A 13807-nucleotide genomic window follows, 5' to 3' on the forward strand; every position below is an offset into this window, starting at 1 on the left:
GGAGTTTAATTAAAATTGGTATTAAAAATAGTTAAAGTTTAGCAATGAATTTTATTATTTATGTGAAAATAATGAAATTATTGCGAAGAAATTTACAAAAAATTTGAAAATCTTCTTGGGGAGAGTTTTATAATTTATGAAAATAATTGAATTTTTTCAAAGAATTTTTTTTACAATTTTTAAAAATAAAATTGAATCCCTGAGAAGAATTTTAATAATAATTTTTTTAAATAATTGAATTCTTGCAAAGAATTTTTGTTATTTGTGAAAATAATTGAATTCTTGCAAAGAATTTTATTAAAGTTTTTTGAAAAAATTATTACAAATTTTGAAAATAATTTACAATTTTATTAAATATATATACAAATTCTCATAAACAAATTTTTTTCAAAATCATTAAAAATAATTGATTTCTTTCAAAGAATTTTGTTAAAATTTTTAAATTAAATTTTAAAGTGAATTTTTAGGAGATTTTATAAAAAATACTGAACAACTTTTTGGAGCCAAATAAAATTTTATTTGAACCAAGAAAAAAAATGTTTTTGGACCAAATAAAATTTATTAGAAACATTAGAAACAAATAAAAGGAATAATTGAAAATTTATTATTTATTTTTTGGCTTTGAGCCAAATATATATTTCTTCTGGGTGTGTATTGATGAATTCCTTTTGTAGTCAAAATTACGAGAAGAATCTAATTAGGATAATTAAGGGATTTGTTAAAGAGTAAAAAAATAAAATAAAAATAAAAATCTCCTTTGTTCGGAAAGAAAAGAATCGACTTTCAAAAAACAGTTTTTTTCGGGCAAAGAAAAGCGATTGCAAACCGTTTCCGGTTTACGGGGGGAGGGAGGAAGGATAAGAAACTTGACGAGAGTGTCCGGAAGAGTTGCGGGATGAGCTCTGTTGTTGTTCCGTAAAGAGAATGAATTCGCGAAGCAGGCCGTCGACTCGTCCCCTCGGCATTACATAATAATTCTCGTTGCACTCGACTCGCAGGACTCGGGCGACTCACGAGGGATGCTTTTGAGAGCCACTGATCGTGTACCGGTTGTTCCACTCATGGAATGTGGATTGCCGTGTGTGTAGGAATCAGGCACACAAAGACCATGCGTTCTTTCCTGTACGTGTGCGTAAAATAATTATTATTATTATACTGTCGAACGTGCACCCGTAAGCTAAGGCTCAGCACTTCGTGTGGTTTATGCATTTAGAAAGCATTGTTTGCATTAGAACTTGCCATCGCAGTTGCATAATAAAAGGAAGGCTACTTATAACATCCAGAAACGAGAGACGATAATAAGGGTGTATATAAATAGAGTTGTTATACACTCTTCATTAACATACATGTTCTAATGGTATATAGACGAACAAAATTTCTTTATCTCCAGTGTTTTAATATTTATGTTGTGCTTTCGTTTATGTTTCGTTTCGACATTTCTTCTGTATCAAAAATCATTTCGTTTTTTTTTTCTTTGGCCTCACCTTTTTATTTGGTCTCGCATCTGTTATTTTGTTTCAAATAAAAATTGTATTTGGTGCTGATACAAATTTTAATTGACCTCAACTACTTAATTGTTTCAAATAAAAATTGTATTTGCACCAAATACAATTCAAAAATAAATATTTTCTTCAGCGACTATAAAATTCAAGTGCAACTAAACAAATAAATTTCTGTTTTGTTGCTCTTGAATTTTTTCAAGAAAATATTTCACTGAAGAAAATATTTGTTTTTGAACCTATATATAAAAGTAGACGAAAAGACCTCTATAAGAGTCACTTTTCTATACAAAGTTTCTAACAAAGGTGTTTTAAATTTTTCTTGAAGTGAGGGAAGTCACTTGACCCTTTGTCACTGAGACACCTTTGTAATAACAAGAAAAAAGTTTCTGGGTCTCTTGAATTTTTTTACTTCTATTCAAGTGGAAGTCTAATTTTTTGAAATATCTGAAGAGAATTAAATTCATTCTTTATGTACTAGTAAATTTCTCTTAATCGTAAGAATGTACAAAATTAAAAAGAAACTAATTATGAATGTTTGTAACGTCCCCTCTGTTGTCTTTGGCATCTAGCGCATGCGCGATCGTCACGAGAAGAAACTGCGCTTGCGCCGCTCTCATTGGTCGAAAGTAGTGGCGCAGGCGCAGTGACTGTCTAACCTGCACTTGTATTTTTTTTAATAATTGACTCAAAATTGCACTAATGCCCGTTGTTTTAATTAAAAGTCGATAAAAAAGTTCCACAAATGCAATTTATTAGTAAATCAAATTAGCAATTGACATATGCTTTAATTTTTTTTTAAATATTGTTTAACAAATCAAAAATATGCAGGTATTTTTTTATCATTTATAATAAAATAATTAATTTGAAATTAAAAAATTCTATTTGTCAATTACAAATTTTAATTGAAAATAAAATTAAAAATTTCTTTTTTAAAAAAAAGAAAAAAATTTACCATTATTTTACATTATAAAAATACTGTAAGTTCATTAAAATTATTTTCCCTATTTCAATTCAATTCTTATTTTCTAGAATATTATTAAAATTCCTAAAAATAATTGAATTATTGCCAAAAATTTTATTAATTGTCAAAATACTTTAATTCTTGCAATGAATTTTAGTCAAATTTATTTCAATAATTGAATTTCTGCAAAGAATTTTATTAATTTTGAAAAAACTTGAATTCTTGTTATGAATATTTTGTTATTCACGAAAATAATTGAATTTTGGAAAAAATTTTACAAAAATTACTAAAAATAATTTAAATTTTTCGACAAATTCTAATAAATCTTTGAAGAATAATTACTTTTTTCGAGGAGTTTAATTAAAATTGGTATAAAAATAATTGAAATTGAAACTTATTGCGAAAAAGTTTATAAAAATTTTATAAATAATATTGAATTTAAAATTGTATTAAAAATCTTTGAAAATCTGCGATAAAAATAATTGAATTCTTAAAAAAAGAAAATACTATTGGTTATAAAAATAATTGAATTCCTTAAAAAAAATTTCAATGTTTATAGGAATAATTGAATTCTTAAACTGAATTTTAGTAAAGTTTTTCTAAATAATTGAATTCTTGCGAAAAATTTTATTACTTATAAAAATAAATTAATGTGTTAGAAGAATTGTAGTCAAATTTTTTTTAAATTTTTGAATTCCTGCAAACAATTTTAATAAAATTCCTAAAAATGATTAAATTTCTGGGAAGAGTTTTGTTATATATTTATAAAGATATTTAAATTCTTGACAAGATTTTCGTTAAAATTTTTTTAAATAATTATATTTCTGCAAAGAATTTTTTGACTTTTAAAAATAATTGAATTCTTATGATGAATATTGTTATTTATGAAAATAATTGAATTTTGCGAAGAATTTTATTAAAATTCCTAAAAATAATTGAATTTCTCTTAAGAATTTTATTATTTATAAAGATAATTAAATTTTTTATTAGACTTTCTTTAAAATTTTTGAAAATAATTGAATTTCTGCAAAGAATTTTATTGCTTTTAAAAATAATTGAATTCTGGAAAAAATTTTACTAAAATTTCTCAAAATAATTGAATTTCTGCAACAAAATTTATTGCTTTTTAGAAGAATTAAATTCTTGTAATGACTATTGTTATTTATAGAAATAATTGAATTCTGGAAAAAAATTTACTAAAATTTCTCAAAATAATTGAATTTCTGCAAAAAAATTTATTGATTTTTATAGAAGAATTGAATTCTTGTAATGACTATTGTTATTTATAGAAATAATTGAATTCTGGAAAAAATTTTACTAAAATTTTTCAAAATAATTGAATTTCTGCAAAAAAATTTATTGATTTTTATAGAAGAATTGAATTCTTGTGATGAATATTGTTATTTATAGAAATAATTGAATTTTCGAAAGAATTTTACTAAAATTTCTAAAAATAATTAAATTCCTGAGAAGAATTTTGTTATTTATAAAGATATAATTGAATTCTTTCGACAAATTGTAATAAATCTTTTAATAATAAACACTTTGTTCTAGAAGTGTGATTAAAATTTTATTAAAAATAATTAAAATTCAGCGATGAATTTTATTATTTATGAAAATAGTTAAATTTCTAATCTAAAGAGAATTTTATTATTTGTGAAAATAATGGAATTATTGCGAAGAAATTTAAAAAAAAAAAATTGGTAAATAATTGAATTCCTGTAAAATTTTTATTATTTATGAAAATAATTAAATTATTGCGTAGAATTTTATTAATATTTTTTCTAAATAATTGAATTATTTTGAAAAATTTTATTAAAATACTAGATATTGAAAATCATTGAAATAAGAAAATATTTCGAAAATAATTGAATTTCGAAAAAGAATTTTATTATTTAGAAAAATAATTGAACTTTTGACGAGAATTTTTAAAAAAATTTTAAACATAATTGAATTTTTGCGATTTATTTAATTACCTACTTTTATGGAAATAATTGAATTTCTGCAATTATTTCTAATTTCTATAAAATTGAATTTTTTAGTGATTCAACAAAAATTTGAATTAAAAATTTTTAAATTCTATTATTTTTAAAATTTGGTAATTTTATTTCAAAAAGGAAGTAAGAAGTTTAGAAGTTAGAAGTTAGTAAGAAGTTTGTTAGGAGGTAAGAAGAATTGTTGCTAGTTAAATATTAATTATCAAAATTAATATTTAATAATCCGAACAAAAATTACATTTTCCTTCATGAAATGACAAAAGCCAGTCGAGCGAAAAAAAAACCTTTCCACTTTAACGTACTCATCAATAATTAAAAGAGTTTATGAAAATTCGCCATAAATTACATTGTAAATTACTTTTATATGAATTTCAATCAGAACTTTTTATTAAACAATGTCTAGTCATGAAAATCAATATAGCAAGATAATAAAGCACTCCGAAAAAAATTATTTGCATTATTCAATTTTTATCTCCTCATATTCCTCTTGTAGCCTTCAACTTTATTAAATATTTGAAAAAATTGTCAACTATATAATAATTTCCATACACTGATTAATTGTTAATATTAATATGTATTTATCTATTATCTTTAGTGTACAATATTACTAACCAAACTTCAATTTATCGATCATCATTTAAGTCATGTTTGAGAAGGTACATTATAAAATTAATTACGCGAAAGTGCGGATGGGTCTCGTACACTTATAAGATTTATGTATTTAGAAAGCATTATATTGTTGCATAAGTCATAAAAGTCTGTTTATCTTGTAAGAAAGTCAACAGCATTACAATTTAGAGATTAGATCCAAACGCTTCTTTACACACACACACGAAAAAAATTATATATATTAAATTTTTTACTACATGTAATAAAGAGATCATTAATTAAAAGCAATAAAAGTTAGGAAAAAAAAGAACAGAACAGAAACGTTATATTTTCCCATGAATTATGGATTTTAATCTTATCGAACAGAAATTGAAAAAAAGTGTATCTAGAGATTGGGTGTTATTTATTTTGGAAATAAATTTTTTTAATTTAGTACAAGTTTCGAACAAATTTAACTCTGTTATTGTAATTATACTGTTTTATTTTTAATTTTTGTAAAATTAAAAGAAGAAAATATTATTTTATCTCTAACTGACGTCATATTTTTTTTTAAAATATTAAATTCAGACAAAAAAAGAAATCAAAATGTTTCTTCGCAACACATTTGCTTCCTTTTTTGTCTCAATTTAATATCTTTAGAAAAACTGTAATTTATTTCATATGCTCCTAAAATTCTGAACGTTCAAATGAAATAATTGGAATTATTAAACTAATATGAAATTTATTTACTTTCTTGTCAAATTAAAATTTTAATTTATTTAAATAATTTTTATTTAATTTAATAAATAAAAAAATTTCGAGAAAGGTTTCAATTTGAAATTTTAAAAAATTTCAATTTTCAATGAATTTAATTAGAAATTTTAAAGAACTTAGAATTTAAATTATTATTCTAAATAATAAAATTCTTCTCCAAAATTCAATTATTTTCAAAAATTTTAATAAAATTCTTGGAAAATTTCTTTTTTTTCAAAAATTTTAATAAATTCTTGTCAACATTTTAATAATAATTTTCAAAAATTTTCCTCAATTTAATGATTTTTAATATCTGCTATTTTAATAAAATTTTCCAAAAGAATTCAATTATTTAAAAATTTTTAATAAAATTTTACGCAAACATTTAATTATTTTCATAAATAATAAACGTTTCTCAGGAATTCAATATTATTGACAAATTCTCATTTCACAATATTTCAATTTTTTTCATAAATAATAAAATTTATTCATCGCTGAATTATATTGAAAATAAATTCAAATTTTATTTCAATAATTTTCATAAATAAATAAATTTCGAAAGGTTTCAATTTGAAATTTTAAAAAATTTCAATTTTCAATTAATTTAATTAGAAATTTTTTAGAACTTAGAATTTAAATCATTTTTGTAAAAAATAAAATTCTTCTTTAAAATCCAATTATTTTTAAAAATTTTAATAAAATTCTTGGAAAATTGCATTTATTTTCAAAAATTTTAATAAAATTCTTGGCAAAATTTCAATTATTTTCAAAAATTTTCCTCAATTCAATGACTTTCAATATCTGCTATTTTAATAAAATTTTCCAAATGAATTCAATTTTTTAAAAACAATTTTAATAAAATTCTACGCAAACATTTCATTATTTTCAAAAATAATAAAAGTTTCTCAGGAATTCAATTATTGACAAATTTTTTTATAACTTTCTACACAATAATTAAATTATTTTCATAATAATTAAATTTTTTTACAGCGATTCAATTATTTTTACAAATAATATAATTATTTACCAGAATTCAATTATTTCAAAACATTTTTTAGATAAAATTATTTTCGAAAATTCAATTATTTTAAAAAATTTTTAATTTTTTCATAGAATCCAATTAAAATTATATTGAAAATAATTTAATTCTTATAAAGAATTGCCATCAAAATTCTTAAAAATAATAAAAATCTTTCAAAGAATTTCATTAAAATTTTTAAAATAATTGATTCTTATTGATAAATTTTTTAAAAATTATATTAAAAATAATTGAATTCCTTCGAAAAAAAGTTATCAAAACTGTTGAAAAATAATTAAATCCCCAAAAAGATTATTAATCCTAGTTATAAAAATAATTAAATTATTGCAAAGAATTTTATAGTAAATTTTTAATTACTAGATTTTTTCAGAATTTTTTTTTGCAAATTTATTCTATTTTAAATAATTGAATTCTATTGGAAAATTTTATTAAATTAGTAGATTTTGAAAAGCATTGAATTAAGAAAATTTTTCGAATATAATATTGTTGACATGAATTTTATTAAAATTTTTAAAAATAATTTAATTTTGGAGAAGAATTTTATTATTTACAAAAATAATTAAAATTTTGACGATAATTTTATTTTTTATAAAAATAATTGCAATTTTGACAATAATTTTTTTAAATAATTGAATTTTAGCGAAGAATTTTATTATCTTCGAAAATAATTGAATTTTTTAGAAGTATTTTATTAAATTTTTGAAAATAATTTAATTTCTGCGAAGAATTATATTATTATTAAAATAATTGGAATTTTGACGATAATTTTTAAAAAATTTTGAAAATAATTGAATTTCTGCAAAAAATTTTACTCTTTTAGAAAATAATTTAATTGTTGTGATGCATATTGTTATTTATAAAAATAATTGAATTCTGGAAAGAATTTTATTACTTTTGAAAATAATTGAATTGTGGAAAGAATTTTATTGAAATTCCGAAAAATAATTGAATTCTTGTGATGAATATTGTTATAATATGGAAGTAATTGAATTCTTGTGATAAATATTGTTACAATGTGAAAATAATTGAATTTTGGAATGAATTTTATTAAAATTCTGAAAAATAATTGACTATACTTTTTAAAAAATTTTTGAAAATAATTGAATTCCTGCAATGAATTTAAGTCAAATTATTTTTAAATAATTGAATTCCTGCAAAGAATTTTTATTAAAATTCCTAAAAATGATTAGAATAATGATTTGAAAATAATTGAATTTCTGTACCTATAAAGATTTCTATTATTTAACAAAAACATTGAAATTCTTGCCAGAAATTTTATTAAAATTTCTGAAAGTAATTGAAAATCTGCAAAAATTGTGTTAATTATAATTGATGCCAAGATTTTTATTAAACTTTTGAAAATAATTGAATTTATACGAATTTTTCCCAAAAATTTAATTATAATATTTTTTGATTAAAATTCAATTCAATATGAAACAGCGTTTAAAAAGTTTAGTTCAGTTTAGTTTCTTTTTTTAAAGTTATTTAAAGTGAAGTGAAAAAGGAGCAAAAAGTATAAAATAATCGACGCTGGAGAAATAGTCGCCGATGAAAAGACAATGGGAGGAAGTCGAAAACCATAAATATGTAAAGACCAGTGGCATCATTAATATTATTCGCTTTGCATCTTGGGCAAAGACTCGAAGAAGTGGGTGCAGGTGCACTTTGAGCTTTAGTCTTTTCTGAATACACACATAAAACTCTGATTTTAAAAACGCTCTTAAAATTAAATGTACATTTTTTTTTTTACAAATTCTAAATATTCACGCTTCATTAGTTTTGTCTCATCGAAAATATAATCGTATTTCTTCGTTCTCGGCAGTTAATTATCATTATATTTTTACTCACACTTTTTTTATTACGTAATTTTTTTTTGCTATTTCTATTTATTTCGTTTAATTCGCTTTATTTTACTATTTCTATTTTTCAAAGAGATTAACTTTTTTTTTGAAAAATAGAAAAAAAATGGAAAAAGAGTAGGAATAAAAAAATTAGAATGAGAAAATAAAATCGACTTACCGATCATTTGCTTTTTGGTTTTCGTCTCCTTGGCCATCCAGTCTGAAACAATTAAAAAAAGGAATAAATAAAAATTTTAAATTAGGAAAACAAACCGCTTTGGATAAACAATAAAAATTATTAAAAAAAGTAAATGGAGTTAATTAACTGTAAAAATTTGAAATAAAAAGAAAACAGAAATGAAAATAAGTTCATAATAGTAACGAACTCGACCGCCTGTGGTGATAAAAACGAAAATCATATAAAAGGCGATAAGAATGACAGGATACTCTTATCATCCTGTGATCGAAACGAATCTAAAAATCCCGATTCGGCGCTTTTTTCTAAATTTTATCAGCTGCTCCTGCTGCTATTTTAAACTTTACTACTTGTCCTTCTCCTATTTAAAAAAAACATTTTAAAAAACATTTAAAAAAACATAATTAAGAAAAGGACATTCTTTTGATAACACCTGCACTTTAATTATCATTTCAGAAGCAGGAAACTCCGCAAAGTCAAATAAATCCAATCAACAAACATTATGGCGGCTGGAACATGTGATTCTTTTTGAAGATTTTTGAAAGAACAACATAAAGTGAGTTGAAATTTATTTATAATAAATAATTTTTAATAATTAATAATTTTAATTGGAATAGTAGGTAAAATCAATTCGGACTTAAAAGTTTATTCAATATTAATAATTTTAATAATTATTAATCTTATTATTAAAAACAACCAAGTAATAGAAATAATTTTACTTCAACCCAATAAGTTAAATAATAATAAATAGTAATAATAAATAGTAATAATAAATTAATAATAATAAATTGAAACATCACACATTGGTACAAAAAAAATGATTACAACAATATTATAGCAATAAGGGGAAAAAAATGAGATTAGAAGATAATCTTTAAAGAAAATTTATAATGACCTCTCCTCATGATTTGATGATTCACTAGTAGCTTCTGCTATACAGGAAGTATAGCACGATTAAGACATGTAAGTTGGTCATGAATTCTAACCTGATACATATCTTGATGCACTATCGTTGACGATAATCTTTCTAAAAAAGAAAAAAAAACAGAAACTGCAACTGCAACTTTTCTCTCGCGAAATATACATGAACCGTTTCAATCTCAATTGATTACATTTTATCAAACATGATGAGACAAGATTTGAAAAAGAATCCTATAGTTTTTCCGATTTATACGAAAATATTGAGTAGACTTTACTTTCAGAAAAAAAATAAGTTGTAATACATCATTTACTAGATATATTATAATCTAGAATAGAGATGGTAATAAATGGACTGGTATGAAATTTAGATTTTTTTCAGACTTCGCACACGACAAGTAATTTTAAAAAAGTAGCTTTCAAACTAAAAAAAAGTAGTAGCAAAGTAGTTATCGAAAAATTAAACTTGACGACAAAAAAAATTCGTTTTAGACACTTCGCAAAGCTGACAAAACTTCCATTCCATATTTTTTATTTTCCTGACTTTTTTCTAACTTTTATCAAAAATATTTACTTCTTTCTTATCCTACTGCTAATAAATTGAATTCCTGCAACGAATTTTATAATTCATAAAAGAATTTTAAAAATTTATAAAAAGAATTTAATTCTTGCAAAGAGTTTTATAAAAAATTTTTAATAATTCATTTCTTTCGACTAATTTTATGCAAATTCTAATTCAAATATAATTGGATTCCTAAGAAATTTTTATTATTCATGAAAAGAATTGACTCCTCACCAAAATTTTTACAAAAAATTTTTAAATAATTGAATTCTATTTGGAAATTTTATAAAAAATAGTAGATATTGAAAATCATTGAATTGCGAAAAGTTTTTAAAAATAATTTAATTTTACAAAGAATTCTATTTCAATTTTTGAGAATAATTAAATGCCTGTGTGTCATTTTAGTCATTTTATTAAATTTTTTGAAAATAATTGAATTCCTAAAAAGCATTTTATTATTTATGAAAATAATCAAATTGAGTTATTGCGAACGATTTTATTAGAATTTTTTAAAATAATTAAATTTACAAGAAGAAATTTATTACTTTTAGAAATAATTGAATTCTTGTGATGAAAATTGTTATTTATATATGAAAATAATTGAATTCCTGCAAAGAATTTTTTTTATAAAATTTCTAAAAATGATTAAATTTCTGGAAAGAGTTTTATTATATTTATAAAGATAATTGAATTCTTGACAAGATTTTCTTTAAAATTGTTTAAAATATAATTGCATTTCTGAGGAGAATTTTGTTATTTATAAAGATATATAATTGAATTCTTTCGAGAAATTTCAATAAATTTTTTAAGAATAATTAATTTTTCGAGAAGTTTTATTAAAATTGTATGAAGAATAATTAAAATTCAGCGATGAATTTTATTACTTATGAAAATAGTTGAATTTCTAAAAAGAATTTTATTATTTCTAAAAATAATTGAATTCTTGCGAACGATTTTATTAAAATTTTTAAAAATAATTGAATTTCCAAGAAGAAATTTATTGTCTTTAAAAATAATTGAATTCTTATGATGAATATTGTTATTTATGAAAATAATTGAATTTTGCAAAGAATTTTTATTAAAATGCCTAAAAACAATTGAAATTTTGGGAATAATTTTGTTATTTATCGACATAATTGAATTCTTTCGAAGAATTTTATTAAAAACTAAATGAATAATTGAATTATTTCAAATAAATTTAATTAAAATTGTATTTAAAATAATTTATTTCTTTCGAACAAATTTTATTAAAATATTTGAAAATAATTAAATTCCTGTAAAAAAATTCTAATATTTTTGTAAATAATTGAATTTTTGTTTAGAATTTTGTCAAAACTTTCAAAAATAATTGAATTCATGAAAAGAATTTTATTATTTATGAAAATAATTGAATTCTTCATAAGAATTGTATAAACAATGTTTCAAATAATTAATTTTTTCGAAATATTATAAGTATTATGAAAATTCTATTTTAAATAATTGAATTCTCGTGGAAAATTTTATTTGTGAAAATACTTGGATTTTTCAATTAATTAATTAAAAATAGTAGATATTAAAATAATTGAAATTCTTCTATGAGTTTTATTATTTATGAAAATAATTGAATTCCTGCTTAGAATTTTATCAAAATTTTTTTCAAAAATCCTTTTTTTGAAAATGCTATTTTAAATTAATTGAATTCCTGTGGAAATTTTATTATTTTTGAAAATAATTGAATTTTTGATGAATTTTATCAATTTTTTTTTTAAATAATTAAATTCATTTGCAAGATTTTATGAAAATACTAGTTATAGAAAATCATTGAGTTTTGAATATTTTTGAAAATAATTGAATGGTTTTAAAGAATTTGATTATAATTTTTGAGAATAGTTTTTTGATTTCTATATTATTAGCTAGAGTTGTGCAAAAAGCTCGATCGAGTATTTTCAAGCTTTTCGTTTTTCTAGCAGAGCTGAGCAGAATCAATCCGAACTTGAACCAAATTCCATCCGACACGTGCAGTATAAAAGCTAAAATAATTTTGAGCACTTGAATTTTTCGAGCTCTCAAATATTTTTGAGTAATTAAAAAATTTATAATGCTCGAGTATCGAGCTCGGCACGAGCTCGACCATGCTATTCGAGCTTTTTGCACACCTCTAGTATTAGCGAATTTAACGTTGTGGAAATTCTAAAAAAAACAGAAATAGTAGCTTTTAGTAGCTGAAATCTAAAAAAAGTACCCAAATTAGTAGCATAACGTAAAAAATGTAGTAAATAGTAGATTTTAGTAAATGAAAGCGAAGCCTGTTTTTTTGGGTGAGAAAAGTCAGATTGTAAATGATGAACAATATTCATAGGTCTAGAGAAGAAAATTGTTAGCAAAGAAATTTTTTTAAAATAAAATAAAATTAATAATTTAATTAATAAATAATAAGATTAAATTAATAAGATAATTTAATAATAATTAATAAGATTAAAAATAAAATTCTCCTCTTTTTTCCCTTTGCATCGTGCAAAGGGAGAAAGAGAGGACTTTTATTTTCTCTGCCTAAATAGTTTCCCCCATGTAAAGATAAATTCAGTATGATGTGATTGCGTGTGGAAATTTTTATTTAGTTAGATATACATTATCGGATGTTGCATGAGTAGTCTGCTAAACAGGGTTTAGCAAACGAAACAAGTGTACACCGTGCATGGAACACTATCTATGGGAATCTTTCTAGTAAAAATTTGATGGCATCCCTTTCGTTCAACCCTTTTACATTATATATAATCTCCGTTTATCGCTGCGTCGTAACTTATGTACCACCCGTTATCTGCCGGCTTATTATGCATGTTATCGTCTTTGCCTCGACGAGGGAAAAGTCATAAATTTCAAAGTCTTCGCACGAGGAGGAGACTGCCTCCAATGCTCTAAACCAATTCAATCCTTGGAGATTATTTACAATTGTCACGGTCCATTGACTCCTCTATGATGTCTAGCTCTTTTTGAATAGGAGACATTTTTTCAAACTCTCTTTTATTATTTTTGATCTGTTTTTTATTGCTCCAGTTACCACGAATGGTTGGGGGGAAGAAACGAGGAAAAAAAAACTTACGAGCTTCTTGGGAAATTATCTGATTTTCTTTTTCGATTTTTTTCTGATCTAAAGTTCTTTGGGAAATAGTAAAAACAGATTTGAAATTGAGAGATGAAAATTGTTCAAGATGCAGCTGCTTTAGATGAGAAATTTTTATTATTGCTTTCTATGTTCCTAAAGTTTTGAATGTTCCAATGAATGACAATTTTTATGAAGCTCAAACTGTTCCATCTTAATTTTGGAAATTAAATATTTTTCTTTGTGTCAAACCAACATCAAAGTTTCAAAAATTAAGTTGCTGCTGATAACTGGGTGCAAGTTGCAGTTTTAATTAACAAACTTTTAATCAACAAACAAAAAGAAATGTTCTAAATCAAAATTCTGATTTT

General features: G+C 22.2%; 1 protein-coding gene across 1 annotated transcript in view; it reads left to right on the forward strand.

Moving 5' to 3' along the window:
• Positions 1-13807, forward strand: part of LOC122500693 (protein N-terminal asparagine amidohydrolase) — a 100232-nt gene that overhangs the window by 38439 nt on the left and 47986 nt on the right. Inside the window, exon 2 of the mRNA XM_043609748.1 lies at positions 9334-9433. The gene's annotated coding sequence lies outside the window, so the exon portion shown is untranslated. The remainder of the gene's footprint in view (positions 1-9333; positions 9434-13807) is intronic.

This window comes from Leptopilina heterotoma, unplaced genomic scaffold, assembly GCF_015476425.1.
Source record: "Leptopilina heterotoma isolate Lh14 unplaced genomic scaffold, ASM1547642v1 Lhet_19, whole genome shotgun sequence".
NCBI lineage: Eukaryota > Metazoa > Arthropoda > Insecta > Hymenoptera > Figitidae > Leptopilina > Leptopilina heterotoma.